Raw genomic sequence first — 17,904 nt, forward strand, 5'->3', positions numbered from 1 at the left:
CAAGTTGGTTTTGGACTGTTGTCGTATTCCTTGACATTGAAGACAGGCCTCCCAATGCACCAAGCATTTTGTTGTCATATCCATCTGTGTACTCCTGTAGGCTGCCCCAAAGTGCTCATCTGAATCCTCTGCAGTAGAACTCACAAACAATTTTGCCCCCTGGCACTGTCCTTGCCATCTATCCCCATTGACGGCAGGAGTCGAGCCCTGAAGATCTAGTTGCAGGGCAGCAAGACGTTCAACAACCATGCAGGAGTTCTTGAGGTCAGTGAATGCGTCTTCAAATGGCAGATACTGCTACCTTTACCCCTCTCCTGAAACAATGCTCAAATCACCAACTGCCATCACTCTCCTAGCAACAGTCTCTATCAATCTGGACTCAGAACCAACATTGATATGCTTCACTTCACCCTCACACAATTAACACTGCTGGACGCCTCAGATACATACCTTGTAGCCTGCACAGAGCTGTTCAACCAAGACAGACACATCAGCCAAACATATTTCACTGAGACCCTTCCGAATCTGTTACAGGAAATGGCGGGCCATAACTGAAGGCAGCAAGAGTTAACCGGAGGGGGGGCAAATGCATGCAATCCTCACCTCATGAAGCCGACTGGGTTGGTCAGTATTGGGGCATCCATTGCTGAGGTTGTGGCAAGTGACGGGACTGAAACCATCGAAGGTAAAAGTATCTGTGGACCTAATCCTCTTCCTCACATTCCACTTCCTCCTTATCCCACACACTTCTGATTTACAAGCTGCACCTAATTTACTTCCACCCCATCTCTTTAGCATGACCTTACCCTTGTGTTTTTGTCTTTTTAGATACGCAAAAGGTGCATCCTGCCCACATAGATGTGATAAAAAAGATACACTGTCACTTAATTTTACACATGCAGCCACCAGCTCAGATACTGATACTGCACATGTCTTGCAAGATTGATTTACGCTACGATAAGCCCAAGGTGAGACACTTATGTAGGCATAAGTGGTCTGCAGCAAGGGCAAAGGGCAATGATAATGGCAGAGGACAGAGGGCAAGATCCCTCCTGAGTTCTACGACAGATGTCTAAAGATGTGCAGGTTGGGTGGATTGGCCTTTGTAAATTGCCCTTAGTGTCCAAAAAGGCTGGGTGGGGTTGCTGGGTTACAGGGATGGGGGGGTGGATTTGGGCTTGAGTGGGTGTTCTTTCCAAAGGCCGGTGCAGACTCGATGGGCCAAATGGCCTCCTTCTGCACTGTAAATTCTATGATTCTACAGAGTTCTACTCTGATGAGCACTTTAGGGCAACTTAGGGCTACAGGACCACACTGGAGAACAAAGCACTTGGTGCACTGGGAAACCTGCCATCAGTGTCGAGGAACGTGCCAGAGTCCAACACCAACTTGGCACAAGCCTTTTTGCTGAGCCTGAAACCCATGCTTTCCAGCATGAAAATGGTTGCCAGCTCTTGTGAATCCTGCTGTGATGTGGCATCTGATGACCAGTGCTACAGTGGACAACTCCCATCAAATCTGAGGAAATACAGTGTTCAGTCCAGCAATCTATCCTCCCAACAGATAACTGGGGTCACAAGGCAGGGGTGGAGGAAGAGAGTGGCAGTGGTTCCATGGAGCAGGGACCTACTGACCCTTTTTGGTGTGACCGCATTTGCCCTCCCAGGCCTGCCACTCCAGTGCCCTTGCTGTTGTTTCGTCTTGCGTTTGAGGTCTAGGTGGAGTTTCTCCAGGGATGTTCTGTTACCTTAAGCGTGCAACCACAGACTGTTATCCATAACACCATTCCTGTCTGCTTAGATACATGAAACCAGATACCTGTGCAAAGTTGTAGAACAGCTCATTGGAAAACTGAACTCTGTTGTCCGGCACCACAACATGTGGGATGTCATGTGTCATGAAGAATCTTCTTAATGATGGAGTGATAACCTCTGCCGTGTTGTGTTATCTACTCGCTTCAAACCATCTGGAATGGTAATCGATGAGGATGATGAAATCTTTGCCTTTGAACTCTAGTAATTCATTCCCATGCACCACCATAGCCTGAAGGAAAAGTAGACGGTGCAAGCAGCTCACCCTGCTGTTGCCTTTTCACAGCGCATGTAAGGCAATTTGTGATTCAGTGGAGTGACTGACGCCTCTTGTTTGGCTCTTTGCTATTCTCAAGTGACTCGTGTTTTAGTGACGATTAGTCTGTCATTTAAAAACTCGTCTCTACGATGCTTCCTTGAGTCGAAATATTGGTGACATACAGGATCATTTGGAATGTACTTTGCCAAAACTCTATTTTGATGCAATCATCATCCTGCTGCTGTGTTTGTACAATGTCTTACCTTCTCTTTTCATTGGCTGGTAAGTGATTTGTGATGAGTGGTGGATAAACTTCCAATTACCAGCAAAATTTAAATCTTCCATCTGTGTTCTTGACAATATATCCACTGTTGTCTGGTACTCCCCTTTAACATGCTCAATAAATGAATCGTCTCTCATGAGCTTCAATTTAAGACATTGAATTTTAGGCGGCATTAGCCTAGCCAAAGATTTGGATGGTTTCAATTTTAAACCTTAATCGCTTGACAAATCAGAGAATTTCACTTTGTCGGTATGGTACTGGGGAGGTGATCCCTTTTCACATGTCCAGTTGTCTCTCTGGACTTTGTCAGAGAGTGGGTGAGGGGACTTTCCGCAGTATGAAGAAACATATAGGCTTAGCACCCACACTCCGGGTTATGTGATATTCTGTTTTCAGTTTTTGTAAGCCTGACAATAGGGTTGGAGATTCAGTTCTGAATATCTCAATAGATTGCTTGTCAGCACCTTCATCAATCTTGTAAATGAGTCTTAGCTGCTGGCGTGTTATTCAGATCCATATTAATAACTCCTGGTTTTTATCACCTACAGGCATTCCACAATATCTTTTCCCTTGTGTCTTAAGCTTGGTAAATATTGGCCTATTACTTTTAATGTTATCCCCTGACTTTGCAACTGGATGGAGGATGGCTACAATATGATATTTTTTTTAGACATTTAACGTCATCAAATAATCCTGAAACATCTGCCACTGTATCTAGCTTGAATTCTGTGAGGTCACCATCAACTTCTAATTTAATGCTCCAGTAATTATTTGTTTTGTTAAATTCTCCTAAGAAGGTTATTTGTTTTTCCTTTGGCTCTTCCACTTTTTGATTTTTGTTGTCTCCTTCTTCCTATGAGCTACAGGGACCTAGAGCCAACAAACTATTGGCAATGTCCTAGCTTTCCACAGTTTGGGAAATCTGTACCCGCTGCGGGCATTTTACCTGCTCGGGTAGTTGTATCCCGACACACCAAGATCATCTTTAGAAATCTTTCCCAATTCCACCAGCTTTTGTTTCTCTGTGCTTTCTCTTTTTGTCTGACATACTGAATGACTTCACTCCCCCCAACCCCGCAAGGGACATCATAACCGTTCTATTTAGCTTCCGAAGTGCAGTCTGTCATGCTATCAGTACTGCCTTTGTGAGCGTTAAGTCTTTCCTTGTTTGCAAGAGATCCAAAAAGGTTTAATGTGAGACTCTAACCACCATACAATCTCACATTAATTCACCTCTGAGATCCCACAGTCGCAATTCTTCATGTCCGTACAGTTTATTTATGAAGTATCCATGGATTTGCTGTGTTTGGCCTGCTAACCGAGGGTAGTTGTCTGCACATGCCGCCTACTTGTCTTGAATAACCTCCCTTACCCAGGAGTAGAGAGCAATGATACAAAACAACCCCATTTCTTGCTGATAAAATGATGCAGTGTGAAAGGAGACCATTCAGCTCATTGTGTTTCCCAAATCTTTCAAAGCAAATCCAATTCATGCCATTCCCCTTGCTCATGTCCCATTTTTTGTTTGTCCCCCTTCAAGAATTTACCCAATTCCCTGTTTAAAATTTACCATACAGTCTGCTTGGCCACCATTTCACTTTCCAGAACATAACTCGCTGCACAGAAAACAATCAATGCCTCTTTTCCTCCAGTTCTTTTGCCAATCACCTTAAATCTGTGTCCTCTGGTTACTGATCTTTCTATATGATCTTCATATCAAAGCTTTGAAAAAACTATACCCTGGGTGACTAATATCCCCGCCCCACCCTGCCATACTCTTCTCCAATCTAAACAGTATGGGCATGGCCATTGAGGTGGAGTGCCCATTCCATGGACCACAGACTGCCTGATTAGGAGGATCGCCCGTACCCAAACTCTCTCACCCACTACCAAGCCTACAGGGAGTTTTCCAGTTCACCAGGCCGTCTCATCAATGGTAAAGGGGCCACCCATTGCTGGTTAGAAAGCCAGTGGTGGCAGAAATAGTTCTTAATTATCCACTTACTGGCGCAATTGGCGTCAGAGTGGGAGGGCCAACCTTTCCATACCTTTAGCCTCCCTCGTAATCTTTCAGCCCACTACTGCAGGCCCCATAAAATCCAGGTCAGTATTTCCAATGTGGCTTCACGAATGCTCTATACACAATGTTAATAACAAGTTGTGATTTCTAGATCAGTGCCCTTGAGATCAATGCTAGTATTTCACTAACTTTGTTGCTACCAGCTTCTTATTGACTGACTGCCTCTCGTGAATGATCAATAGTTATATTGCAGAGCATCGGTCTGGGCCCCAATCTGTGATAATCACCAGTTTGCCCCGGGGAGTATGGATGGGGGGTTCCGGTTATGGCGGAGAGCGGGGATTGAGAGGATGGGGGATATGTTCATTGAGGGGAGCTTTCCGAGTACGAGGGCGTTGGAGGAAAAGTTTGGATTGGCGAGGGGAAACAAATTCAGGTATCTGCAGGTGCGGGACTGCCTTCGTAAACAGGTGTCAACCTTCCCGTTCCTAGCGCTAAGGGGGATTCAGGACAGGGTAGTTTCCAGAGGGTGGGTAGGAGAAGGGAGCGTCTCGGACATTTATAAGCAGCTTGTGGGGTCAGAGGAGATGCAGACCAAGGAGCTGAAGTGCAAGTGGGAGGAGGAGCTGGGAGGTGAGATAGAGGATGGTCTATGGGCAGACGCGTTGAGTAGAGTCATCGCGTCCGCAACATGTGCCAGGCTCAGCCTGATACAATTTAAGGTTGTGCACCGGGGTCACATGACTGTGGCCCGGATGAGCAGATTCTTTGGAGTGGAGGACAGGTGTGCAAAATGTGCGGGAGGACCGGCGAGCCATGTCCACATGTTTTGGACATGTCCAAAGCTTAGGGGATTTTGGCAGGGGTTTGCGGATGTGATGTCCACGGTGTTAAAAACAAGGGTGGCACCGAGTCCAGAGGTGGCGATTTTCAGAGTGTCAGAAGACCCGGGAATCCAGGAGGAGAAAGAGGCAGACGATCTGGCCTTTGCTTCCCTGGTAGCCCGGAGTCGGATACTTTTAGCTTGGATGTACTCAAAGCCCCCGAAGTCGGAGACCTGGCTATCGGACATGGCTAGCTTTAGAACATAGAACAGTACAGCACAGAACAGGCCCTTCGGCCCTCGATGTTGTGCCGAACAATGATCACCCTACTTAAACCCACGTAACCCGTATACCCGTAACCCAACAATCCCCCCATTAACCTTACACTATGGGCAATTTAGCATGGCCAATCCACCTAACCCGCACATCTTTGGACTGTGGGAGGAAACCGGAGCACCCGGAGGAAACCCACGCACACACGGGGAGGACGTGCAGACTCCACACAGACAGTGACCCAGCCGGGAATCGAACCTGGGACCCTGGAGCTGTGAAGCATTGATGCTAACCACCATGCTACCGTGAGGCCCCACCATGCTACCGTGAGGCAATCAATCTGGAGAAAATCAAGTTTGCTTGAGAGGGTCAGTGTTAGGTTTCACCCGGAGGTGGCAACCGCTCATCGACTTCTTTGCGGGAAATTAATCGCCAGCAGAAGGGGGAGGTAGTTTAGATTAGAGTAGGGAGTCAATAAGGGTTGGACCTGTACGAGAGGTAAATGGCTTTTGTACTATGTTTATGGTTTCATATATATTGTTTATTTTGTTGTTGTCATTGTACCAAAAATACCTCAATAAAATGTTTATTAAAAAAAGATATGGATTTGCCATCCCTATAGGCAACACTTGTTAACCAGAATCTGAGACAGGCCTGTCCCTCCCACCACCGCTTCATCAAAGTGTATGAAAATACATTCAATCTAGATAGCTCTTTTGCCATGAATTTCATGAGTTGTAAATGTCTTTAAAATCCTCCCACGCAGGATTTTAACAAATGCCTGCAGAAAACCAAACCATATTATCAGCAGCCCGTGTCCAAATACAGGCAGCATGGTAGCATGGTGGTTAGCATAAATGCTTCACAGCTCCAGGGTCCCAGGTTCGATTCCCGGCTGGGTCACTGTCTGCACGTCCTCCCCGTGTGTGCATGGGTTTCCTCCGGGTGCTCCGGTTTCCTCCCACAGTCCAAAGATGTGCAGGTTAGGTGGATTGGCCATGCTAAATTGCCCGTAGTGTCCTAAAAATAAGGTTAAGGGGGGGTTGTTGGGTTACGGGTATAGGGTGGATACGTGGGTTTGAGTAGGGTGATCATTGCTCGGCACAACATTGAGGGCCGAAGGGCCTGTTCTGTGCTGTACTGTTCTAATTCTACAGCAAGACCTGGACAACATGCAGGCTGGGGCTGACAAGTAGCAAGTTACATTCGCGCCACACAAGTGCCAAGCAATGACCATCTCCTACAAGAGAGAATCGAACCATCGCATCTTGACATTCAATGGCATTGCCATCACTGAGTCCCCCATAATCAACATCCTGGGGGTTGCCATTGATCAGAAACTGAACTGGACTAGCCATATTAATACTGTGGCTACCCAGGCAGGTCAAAGACGAGGAATCCTTCTTCCGGTGGCGACCATGAAGGGAGTAGGTCGCATATTTGGTGGCTCCCGCTCTGGCTAGACATTCGGTCCTTTCCCCCCGACATTGTTTGCGCTTTTAAGCACTGGATTTGAAGAAACAATGAACAAGTGTTCGGTGTATATATTGGTTTATGGAACAGAGAGTCCGAAGAGATCGAAAGGGAAGAAACAAAAAGTCAGGGTCGAACTGGGTGTTGGCTGCAGCGGCGGACAAGATGGCTGGTATCCAGACCCCTGAGGCTTCGACCCAACCATCAACGGAGGAGCTGATGCAGGTCATCCGGGAAGGCTTCGCCAGACAGAAACGGGAATGTCTGGACCCGATTAAGGAAACGGTGGAGAGGATGGAGCGGAGGCTGGATGCCGAGGACAGGGCAATCCAGAAACTGGAGAAGGCACTAGCTAAACAAGAGGGACACCAGACGGCGGTGGAAATGGAGGTGGGGATGCTGAGAGACCGGCAAAAAAGGCTGTTGGAACAGGTAGAGGATTTGGAGAACAGGTCCCGTAGGCAGAACCTAAGGATTGTCGGCCTCCCAGAGGGGGCTGATCCCGGGGAGTTTGTGGCGAACATGTTCCAGAAGCTGCTTGGAGACGGGGCTTTCCCCCGACCGTTGGAGGTGGATCGGGCGTACAGAGCGCTGGCGAGGAAGCCGCAGCAGGGAGACCCCCTCCCCCCGGGCGATGGTGGTCAGGTTCCATAGGCACGTGGATAAGGAGCGTATTCTCCAATGGGCCAAACACACGCGGAGCTGTAAGTGGGACAACAGCATTTTGCGGGTGTACCAAGATCTAAGCGTGGAGGTGGCCAAGAGGAGGGCAGGCTTTAATCAAGTCAAGTCGATCCTGTTCAAGAAGAAGGTTAAGTTTGGTCTGTTGTATCCGGCGCGACTTTGGATTACGCATGAGGACCAACATCACTACCTAGAGTCGCCCAAGGACGCTATGGAGTTCGCCAGGAAGAAAGGACTGGTGCCAACTTGAGAACATTCTGCTCTTAAGTTTGAGAAACTGTTTTTCCTGCTCGTTTCAAATGCTGTTTGCACTGATTTATTCGTTTGTTTTCATTCTTGGCTTTTCTCTTTGTTAATTGTGTTTTGTTTAAGAAGGGGAAAGTAGATTTTAAATTATTCAATTTCGGTGGGTTTTCTGTGTTGTGAGGGGGATGGTGGTGGGGATTTTTGACTTTATTATTTTGAGTGGTATTACTTTGATCTGTATTATGGCAAGAGTTTGGCTTTGGTTTTCTTAATACTGACTTTGGATGGTGTCTGTTTCTTAAAGGGGGCGGCTGTCGGGGTTGGGTTGATGAGGGCGATGGTTTCGAGGGGTGGGGGAGGGCAGGTAGGAAACAATAGGTGGGAGACATGCTGACGCCGGAGCCGTGGGCCACTAGGCTAGCTGGGTGAGCTGGTCTGCGGGAGCGCAGTGGGGGGGGAGGGGGGGTGTATACAATCAGATTAGGGATGGGGTTAGGTTACAGAGTGTTGTTGCTGGGGGTAGGGGGACGGGGTGGGTTGCTTGGCTGACGAGGGAGGGATTTGGTTTTAGAAGTGGAGAAGAGGTCGGGGATGGGCGCTGCCAGGAGGCGGGGCTACAGAGGCGCGGGGCAGGGGCTGGGGGCAGGCCCAGGAAAGGGGATGGCTGACCGGCAAGGGGGGGGGGTGCGTGGTGCTCCCCAACTAGGCTGGTTACGTGGAACGTTAGAGGGCTAAAAGGGCTGGTGAAGAGGGCTAAAGTGTTCGCGCATCTTAGGGCTTTAAAGGCGGACGTGATAATGTTGCAGGAGACGCACCTGAAGGTAGCGGACCAGATCAGGCTGAGGAAGAGCTGGGTTAGTCAGGTATTCCACTCGGGGCTAGACGCTAAGACCAGGGGAGTCGCAATTCTGGTGAACAAGCGGGTGCAGTTTGAGGTGGGAATATTGTTTCGGATGGGGGAGGTCGCTACATTATGGTTAGTGGTAGGCTGGAAAGGAGGAAGGTGGTCTTGGTCAACATATATGTGCAAAACTGGGATGATGCGGATTTCATAAAGAGGGTGCTGGGGAAGGTACCAGACCTGGATTCCCACAAGCTGGTTATGGGAGGGGATTTCAATACAGTTATGGATCCAAGCCTTGACCGGTCGTGCTCAAAAACGGGCAGAGTGTCAGCAATGGGAAAAGAGCTGAGGGAGGTTCATGGAGCAGATGGAAGGGGGGGGGGGCTGATCCGTGGAGGTTTGGTAGGCCAACAGGGAAGGAGTTTTCCTCCTCGCACGTTCAAAGGGTCTACTCCCGGATCGATTTTTTAATACTGAGTAGGGATCTACTGACAGGGGTGGTGGATGCGCAGTATTCGGCAATCACCATTTCCGACCATGCCCCGCATTGGGTTGAGCTTCAGGTGAGCGAAGAGAGCTTCCAGCGCCCGCAGTGGAGGCTGGATGTGGGACTGCTGGCTGGGACTGGGGCTGGGGCTGGTTTAGCTCACTCGGCTAAATCGCTGGCTTTTAAAGCAGCCCAAGCAGGCCAGCAGCACGGTTCGATTCCTGTACCAGCCTCGCCGGAATGTGGCGACTAGGGGCTTTTCACAGTAACTTCATTGAAGCCTACTCGTGACAATAAGCGATTTTCATTTCATTTCATTTCATGAAGGGGTGTGCGAGAGGGTGAGGAAGTGTATACAAAACTACCTGCAGGTCATGATACAGGGGAAGTCTCAGCAGCGGTGGTGTGGGAGGCGCTCAAGGCAGTAGTGAGAGGGGAGCTGATTTCAATCTGGGCTCACAGGGACAAGACGTACAGGGCAGAAACGGACCGACTGTTAGCGGAGATCCTGCAGATTGACAGGAGGTATGCAGGGACCCCGAGTGCGGAGCTCTTGAGGGAACGAAGGAGGCTGCAGGCGGAGTTTGGGGTGGTGTCTACGGGCAAAGCAGTGGAGCAGCTCAGAAAGGCGAGGGGTGCGATATATGAGCATGGAGAGAAAGCCAGCAGGATGCTGGCTCAGCAGCTCAGAAAGAGGGAGGCGGCTAGGCAATAGGTAAAGTGGTGGATGGAGGTGGGAACTTGGTAGGGGATGCGGCGGGTGTGAACAGAGCTTTCAAGGACTTTTATTGCAAACTTTCATCCCAGAGGGGATGAGATGCTTCTTAGACGGCCTGACATTCCCAAAAGTGGGCAAGGAGCTATTGCAAGGGCTGGGTGCCCCGATTGGACCTGAGGAGATATTGCAGGGCTTAAAGGCCATGCAGTCAGGTAAGGCCCTGGGGCTGGATGGGTATCCGGTAGAATTTTATAAAAAGTTCTCCGGGATATTGGGGCCGCTATTGGTCAAGGTTTTTAATGAGGCAAGAGACAGAGGGGTGCTTCCCCAGACGATGTCGCAGGTTACCATCTCTTTGATTTTAAAACGGGACAAGAACCCAGAGTTGTGTGGGTCTTATAGGCCGATCTCCCTTCTTAATGTGTGTCATAATATACACACAAGTATATGATGGTGCACAGACAGGCATTGATTGACGCACAGGATGACCAATAAACACACAGAACACAGCAGCCATTCACCAGACAGGACACGACCACTATAAAGCCAGAGGGCACTCGTTTTCCCGCTCTCTTGGGATGCAGCCTCTGAGACAGTCAGAGCCCGTGAGCAACAACTAGAACATCCACCATGTGGTAGTAAGATAGTCTGGTCAGGTTAGCCTCCGGTCTCCAGTCAACTCAGCATAGTGTCAACCCACAGTTAAAGTATGTATGATAGTTAAGAGCTCAATAAAATAGAGTTGCATTTCTTCAAGTGTTGGAAGCCTATCTCTCTCACTGCTACAGTAAACACAGTCCTCGCAGACCCAGCTTACCCAACACATCAGTGTGGATGCCAAACTGCTGGCAAAGCTTTTGGCCAACTAGGATTGAGGATTGTGTGCCAAGTGTTATTAGGGAGGACCAAACAGGGTTCGTTAAAGGTAGGCAACTGGGGGCGAATATAAGAAGATTGCTCAATGTGATCATGATGCCCCCGGAGGGAAAGGAGGTGGAGGTAGTGGTGGCTATGGAGGAGGAGAAGGCATTTGACCGGGTAGACTACTTATGGGAGGTGCTGGGACGGTTTGGATTTGGGGTGGGTTTCATCGACTGGGTCAGGCTGTTATATCAGGCCCCAGAGGAGAGTGTGAGGGCAAACAGGAAGACTTCCGACTATTTCAGACTGTACCGTGGGACGAGACGGGTGCCCCCTCTCCCCACTGCTGCTTGCGCTAGCTATAGAGCCGCTGGCAATTGCTTCGAGGGCTTCAGGGGGTTGGAAGGGGCTGGTTCGGGGGGGGGCGGGGGGGGGCATAGGGTTTCATTGTATGCAGATGACCTGCTTTTGTACGTTTCGGACCCAATGGTGGGGATGGACGGAGTTATGGCGACCCTGGGGGAATTCGGTCGGTTTTCGGGGTAGAAATTGAATATGACAAAAAGTGCAATGTTTGTAGTCCAGGAGAGGGGCCAAGGGGACCGGTTGAGGGAGCTGCCATTCCGGTTAGTTGGGGACAGTTTCAGGTACTTGGGAGTACAAGTGGCGTGGGAATGGGGTCGACTACACAAGCTGAACCTGTCCCGGCTGGTAGATCAAATGCGAGGGGAGTTCCGGAGGTGGGATGTGCTCCCACTGTTGTTAGCTGGGAGAGTTCAGACAGTTAAAATGACGGTCCTCCCGAGATTCTTATTCGTGTTCCAGAATTTTCATTCCACGTTCCTTTTTTGAGAGGGTAGGCAAGATCATTTTGGGCTTTGTATGGGCAGGCAAGTCCCAGCGAGTAAAGAGGGTGATACTCGAGCGGAACCGGGGGGAAGGGGGACTTGCACTGCTGAATTTCAGCAACTATTGTTGGGCGGCTAACATAGCCATGATAAGGAAGTGGTTGGTGGGGATGGGGGGGGGTCGTGTCAACCTAGGAGTGGGTGGAGGCAGCCTCATGTAGGGGCACCAGTCTGTGGGCGCTGGTTACAGCACCTCTGCCGTTCCCACCAGCGGCATCTCCACCAGTCCTGTAGTGGTGGCAGCCCTTCGGATCTGGGGACAGTGGAGGAGGCATGTGGGAACAACGGAAGCATCCCCAATATGTGACAACCATCGGTTTGCTCCGGGGAGGTTGGACGGGGGGTTTTCGGTATGGCGGAGGGCGGGATTGAGCGGATGGGAGATTTGTTCTTGAAAGGGAGCTTCCCTGGCTTGAGGGCGCTGGAGGCAAAGTTTGGGTTGACGAGGGGAATGAATTCAGGTGTGGGACATTTTGTGCAGGCAGGTGTCATTTTTTCCACTCTTGCCACTAAGGGGGATCCAAGATAGGGAAGTGTCTAGAGGATGGGTGGGTAGGGAAGTGTCTCGGATATTTACAAGGAGCTCATGGGGGCGGAGGAGATGCAGACTGAGGAACTGAAGCATAAATGGGAGGAGGAGTTGGGAGGGGCGATTGGGGAGGGCCTGTGGGCGGACACGCTGAGCAGGGTTAATGGGACTGCAACATGTGCCAGGCTCGGCCTGATTCAGTTTAAGGTCGTCCACCGGGCCCACATCACAGTGTCCCGGACGAGCAGATTCTTCAGTGTAAAGGACAGGCGTGTAAAGTGTCTGAGAGGACCAGCAGACCATGTCCACATGTTTTGGGCGTGTCCAAAACTTAGGAGATACTGACAGGGGCTAGAGGACGTCATGTCTAGAGTATTGAACATAAGGGTGGCAATGGGTCCGGAGGTGCCGATTTTTGGGGTTTCAGAGGCCAGGGGGAGAAAGAGGCCGATGTTTTGGCCTTTGCTTCCCTGGTAGCCTGGAGATGGATACTTCTAGCTTGGAGGGAGTCAAAGCCCCCGAAGTTGGAAGCCTGGCTGTCAGACATGGCGAGTTTCCTGGACTTGGGGAAAATCAAGTTCGGCTTGAGCGGGTCATTGTTAAGCTTCGTGGAATTCTTTGCGGAGAATTAATCGTCAGCGGGAGGGGGGGAGGGGGGGGGGGCGTTGGGGGAATGTAGTGTAAGGTATAAATTAAGCAGGTCTGTGTAGGACGGGTTAGGGCAATTGCACTGTGTACTTTGTTTATTGTACAGTCCTTTTGTTTTCACGTTCTGTAATTTTACTGTTTACAATGCCAAAAAATACCTCATTAAAATTGTTTATCAAAAAAAAAGACCAGGAATCCTAAGGCGAGTAACTCACCTCCTGACCCCCCAAAGCCTGTCCACCATCCACAAGGGCCAAGTCAGGAGTGCAATAGAATACTCTCCACTTGCCTGGGTGAGTGCAGCTCCAACAACACTCAAAAAGCTCAACACCATTCAGGACAAAGCAGCCTGTTTGATTGCTCCCCCTTCCACAAACATACAATCCCTCCTCCACCGACGCACAGTGACAGCAGTGTGTACCATCTACAAGATGTACTGCAGGAACTCACCAAGATTCCTTAGGCAGCACCTTCCAAACCCATAACCATCTGGAAGGACCAGAGCAGCAGATACCTGGGAACCCCACCACCTGGAGTCTCCCCTCTAAGTCACTCACCACCCTGACTTGGAAATATATCACCGTTCCTTCACTCGCTGTGTCAAAATCCTGTAACTCCCTCTCCAACAGCACTGTGGTTGTACCTACACCACAAATACTGCAGCAGTTCAAGAAGGCAATTCACCACCACCTTCTGAAGGGCAACTAGGGATGGGCAATAAAAGCTGGCCTAAACAGCAACGCCCACATCCCGTAAAATGATGGCTGAATGCAGCAAAAGAACCTCAGTACAACCATTTTCACCTTACTCAATGCGAGCAATTTTATATAATACCTATCCAAGCTCCAATCACCGTAATCTTCAATATAGCCTTTCAAACCCCTCTGCAAGCAGCAGATTTAATTTAAAAGCAATTGCCACATGTCTTTTTGTTGCAGTAGTCCTCAATTCAAAAGGGAAAAAAGCTTTGATCAATCACATGCTTCTCTGTGTCAATGCCACTAAACCACTCTGAAGCCAGTAACGTCAGCAACTTCACTTTAATAGTTTTCAGTTTGCCTGGTGAGTTTTGCAGTATCCTGCATTGTTACTGCTCACTCGTCCTTTGATGAAAGGTCTGTGTTTGCAATGATTGTAAATATAAGCGTGAATGCACACAACATTATCCTCCACACGTCTATTTAACTAGAATATGGAGCGTCATTTCCATCTGCAAAAGATGGAAATAATGATGGCCTGTCAGTAATGCACATGACCCATTAAGAAATGTTTTAAAAATCTGCCATGATAATCTTTATTAGTGTCACAAGTAGGCTTACATTAACACTGCAATACAGTCACTATAAAAATCCCGTGGACGCCACACTCAGGCGCCTGTTCGGGTACACTGAGGGAGAATTCAGGATGAGCAAATTACCTAACATCACGTCTTTTAGGACTTGTAGGAGGAAACCAGGGCTCCCGGAGGAATCCCACGTAGACATGGGGAAAACGTGCAGACTCCGCACAGACAGTGACCCAAGCCCGGAATCGAACCCAGGCCACTGGCGCTATGAAGCAACAGTGATAACCACTGTGCTATTGTGCCAGCCCACCAGCCTGTCTTTTTTTTTAAGTCTATCATCAGTATCCTCTTTCCAGTTCACAATGCTTGCAAATGTGTCATCTGAAAATGTTGAAGTGACATCCTGTACATCTGAGGTAAAGCAGATCAAGTCAAGACAAGCAATGGTCCTAATAATGACCCCTGGGGAACCCACTGCATTCAATCCTCCAGTCCAAAAAAACACTATTCACCATTATTTCTGTTTTCTGTATGTCAGCCACTTTATTCCATGGGCTTCAACTTTGCTGGCACTTTAACAAATGCCTTTTCAAAGTTAATGCACACCATACCAATCACACTGCCCTCATCAATTCTCTGTTCCATCACCAAACAGCTAAATGATTTGTCCTTAACTAATCTGTGCAGTGTTTTCTTAATAAATTCACATTTGCCGAGGTGTTATGGGCCAGGGTTTAGAGAACCCCAAAGTGTATCATGGAGTTCATCTGACCCACAACTTTTAATAGATTGTGGTATGGGGAGCACACGGCCCACTCTACAAGTGCGGTACAGCAGAAATGGAAAAGTATTTTTTAAAGCAAAACAATGTTTATTCTATGAACTCAAGTTAACCTTTTTAAAACATACAGTGAACACCTTAGCAACCATTAATTCAAATACAACCCCCAAAGAATACAACACTAAGTAATCCTTAAGCTGTCCTTTCAACATCCATAAGACTTTAAAAAAATCTTTTAACAGAAGCACATCAGGTTAAAGTCATTACTGAGAGCAGTTATTAGTTTTAAATCACCAAAGGATCAATTTACAGTTTTTAGATTACAGAGAGAGAGACTAATACCCCTTCTGGCTGTGACTGCAGCTATCCAGCTCTGAAAATGAAACTAAAACACACCCTGCAGCAAACAGCCTAAATTGAAAGTAAAATGCTGACAGACAGTCCAGCTGCACCCACTCTCTGACATAACTGCAGTAATAAACACCCATTTCTTAAAGATACTCTCACTACAGATATTTATATACACACCCATTTATAAACACCCATTTCTTAAAGGTACTCTCGCATGACATCTCCCCCCAAGAAAAAAAAATAAACCATCAACTTCAAGATGGTTCCATTTTTCACCTTTTCTCTGTCGTTCAAGAAATGCACACAGTAAGTATACTTTTTCGTTTCAAAAAACAACACACACACACACAAACATGTATAATAATATCGTCCATTTTTTTCCGTTGGTCTTCCTCCAAATGAAATCCTTCTCGATTGACAGTCTCTTTGAACAAGAAGGTCTCTGCATGATCCGTCCATTTCTCTACGCTTCAGCATTTCCCTTTAAAGTCAGATACTTTAGTTCAATCTGATCACAGAGCCCCTTGTAATTCTCCAACACAGGAGCATTGGTTATCACAGCTTTCAGGCAGTCAAATGCCTGTTGAAAGTCCGCTGTCCACTGAAATTTTCGATGTTTCTTCAGCAAGTCCATCAGTGGAGCAACCACGCTGCAAAATGTTATCACCCATGTTCGAGCAATTCCACTCATGGCAAGAAATCGAATTATTCCCCTTCGCCTCGAAACTCCTCAAGGAAAATGACTTGGGCTTTTCCAAATTCACGTTTGGCTAGGTTTATCACCAAACCCGCCTCCCAAAGTCAATCGAATAACTCCACCAGATGTTTCAAATGTTCTGTCCATGACTGGCTGCAAATTATCAGATTGTCGATGTATACCGCACAATTGGGTAATCCTGAAACAACTTTGTTAGTTAACCGTTGAAATGTGGCTGTGGCATTTCTCATGCCAAATGGCATAACTTTGAATTGGTATATACCATCTGGAGTCACAAAAGCTGAAATCTCCTTCGCCCTTTCGGATAAAGGTACCTGCCAGTAACCTTGAAGTAAATCCAATTTGGAAATAAAAGCTGATTGTCCCACTTTCTCCATGCAATCCTCCAAACGTGAGATAGGATGAGAGTCCGTTCTTGTAACTATATTAACCTGTCTATAGTCCACACACAACCATTGGGTACCATCTGGTTTAGGCACCATCACTATGGGTGAGCTCCATTGGCTGCAACCCACTTCAATTGCGCCATTTTTAAGCATACTCTCACTCTCTTTGTTAACCAGCGCCAATTTTAAAGGGTTAAGTCTGTATGGATGTTGTTCGATTGGAACCGCATTTCCCACATCTACATCATGTATAGCCATTTTAGTACTTCCCAATTTATCTCTACAAACTTGCCCACGTGATATCAATAACTCTTTCAGGTCAGTCCGTTTATCCTCTGGAAGGTAAATCAACAATTTATCCCAGTTTTTAAGAACATCCTCGTTTTCCAATTAAATTTGAGGTATGTCAAATTCGCAGTCATCTGGATTTGGTTCGTCACTTTGAGTTAGAATCATTAAAACCTCCTTTTTCTCTCCTTCCCTTTCAAAGTACCTTTTAAGCATATTCACATGACACACTCGGTGCTTCTTCTATCTGGTGTTTTTACCACATAATTCACCTCACTTAATTTCCTTTCAATCTGATAAGGTCCACAAAACCTCGCTTTTAAAGGCTCCCCTACCACTGGTAACAACACTAAAACTTTATCTCCAATGGCAAAACTACAAACTTTGGATTTCTTGTCCGCTACCTGTTTCATCACATTTTGTGCAACTTTTAAATGTTGTCTAGCCAGTTCACCTGCTCTATTTAATCGTGCCCTAAAATTTGGCACGTAATCCAATCATGTAATTTCCGATTTCTCACTCACCAATTTTTCCTTAATCAATTTAAGTGGTCCTTTTACCTCATGACCAAAAATTAGTTCAAAAGGACTGAATTTGGTTGACTCATTAGGTGACTCATCCCTAATTGCAAACAGTACGAATGGAATTCCTTTATCCTAATCCTCTGGATAATCTTGACAATAAGCCCTCAACATTGTCTTTAATGTCTGATGCTACCTTTCCAACGCTCCCTGCGATTCTGGATGGTACGCAGTTGATTTGAATTGTTTTATTCCTAAACTATCCATGACTTCTTTGAATAGCCTCAAGGTAAAATTTGATCCTTGATCCAATTGTATTTCTGTGAGTAGACCATATCTAGTAAAGAATTTAATGAATTCCACCACAATCTTTTTAGTTGTAATATTACATACTGGAATGGCTTCTGGAAAACCTAGTGGAAACATCTATTATAGTCAAAAGATATTGATTCACACTTTTTGCTTTAGGAAGCGGTCCGACGCAATCAATTAGGACCCGTGTAAAAGGTTCCTCAAATGCTGGAATGGGTGTTAAGGGCGCTGGTTTTATCACTGCTTGAGGTTTCCCTATCACTTGATATGTGTGACATGATTCACAAAATATAACTCCATCTTTATGTAGTCCAGGCCAATAAGAATGTTTCTGGATTTTAGCTTGAGTTTTCCTTATTCCCAAATGACCTCCCACCGGTACCTCATGTGCAAC

At 47.3% G+C, this 17,904-nt stretch overlaps 1 protein-coding gene across 10 annotated transcripts in view; it reads left to right on the forward strand.

Annotated features, from left to right (window-relative positions):
- Window positions 1-17,904, forward strand: part of jcada (junctional cadherin 5 associated a) — a 415,634-nt gene that overhangs the window by 329,064 nt on the left and 68,666 nt on the right. The window lies entirely within an intron of this gene.

The sequence above is a fragment of the Scyliorhinus canicula genome, chromosome 5 (assembly GCF_902713615.1).
Source record: "Scyliorhinus canicula chromosome 5, sScyCan1.1, whole genome shotgun sequence".
Taxonomy (NCBI): domain Eukaryota; kingdom Metazoa; phylum Chordata; class Chondrichthyes; order Carcharhiniformes; family Scyliorhinidae; genus Scyliorhinus; species Scyliorhinus canicula.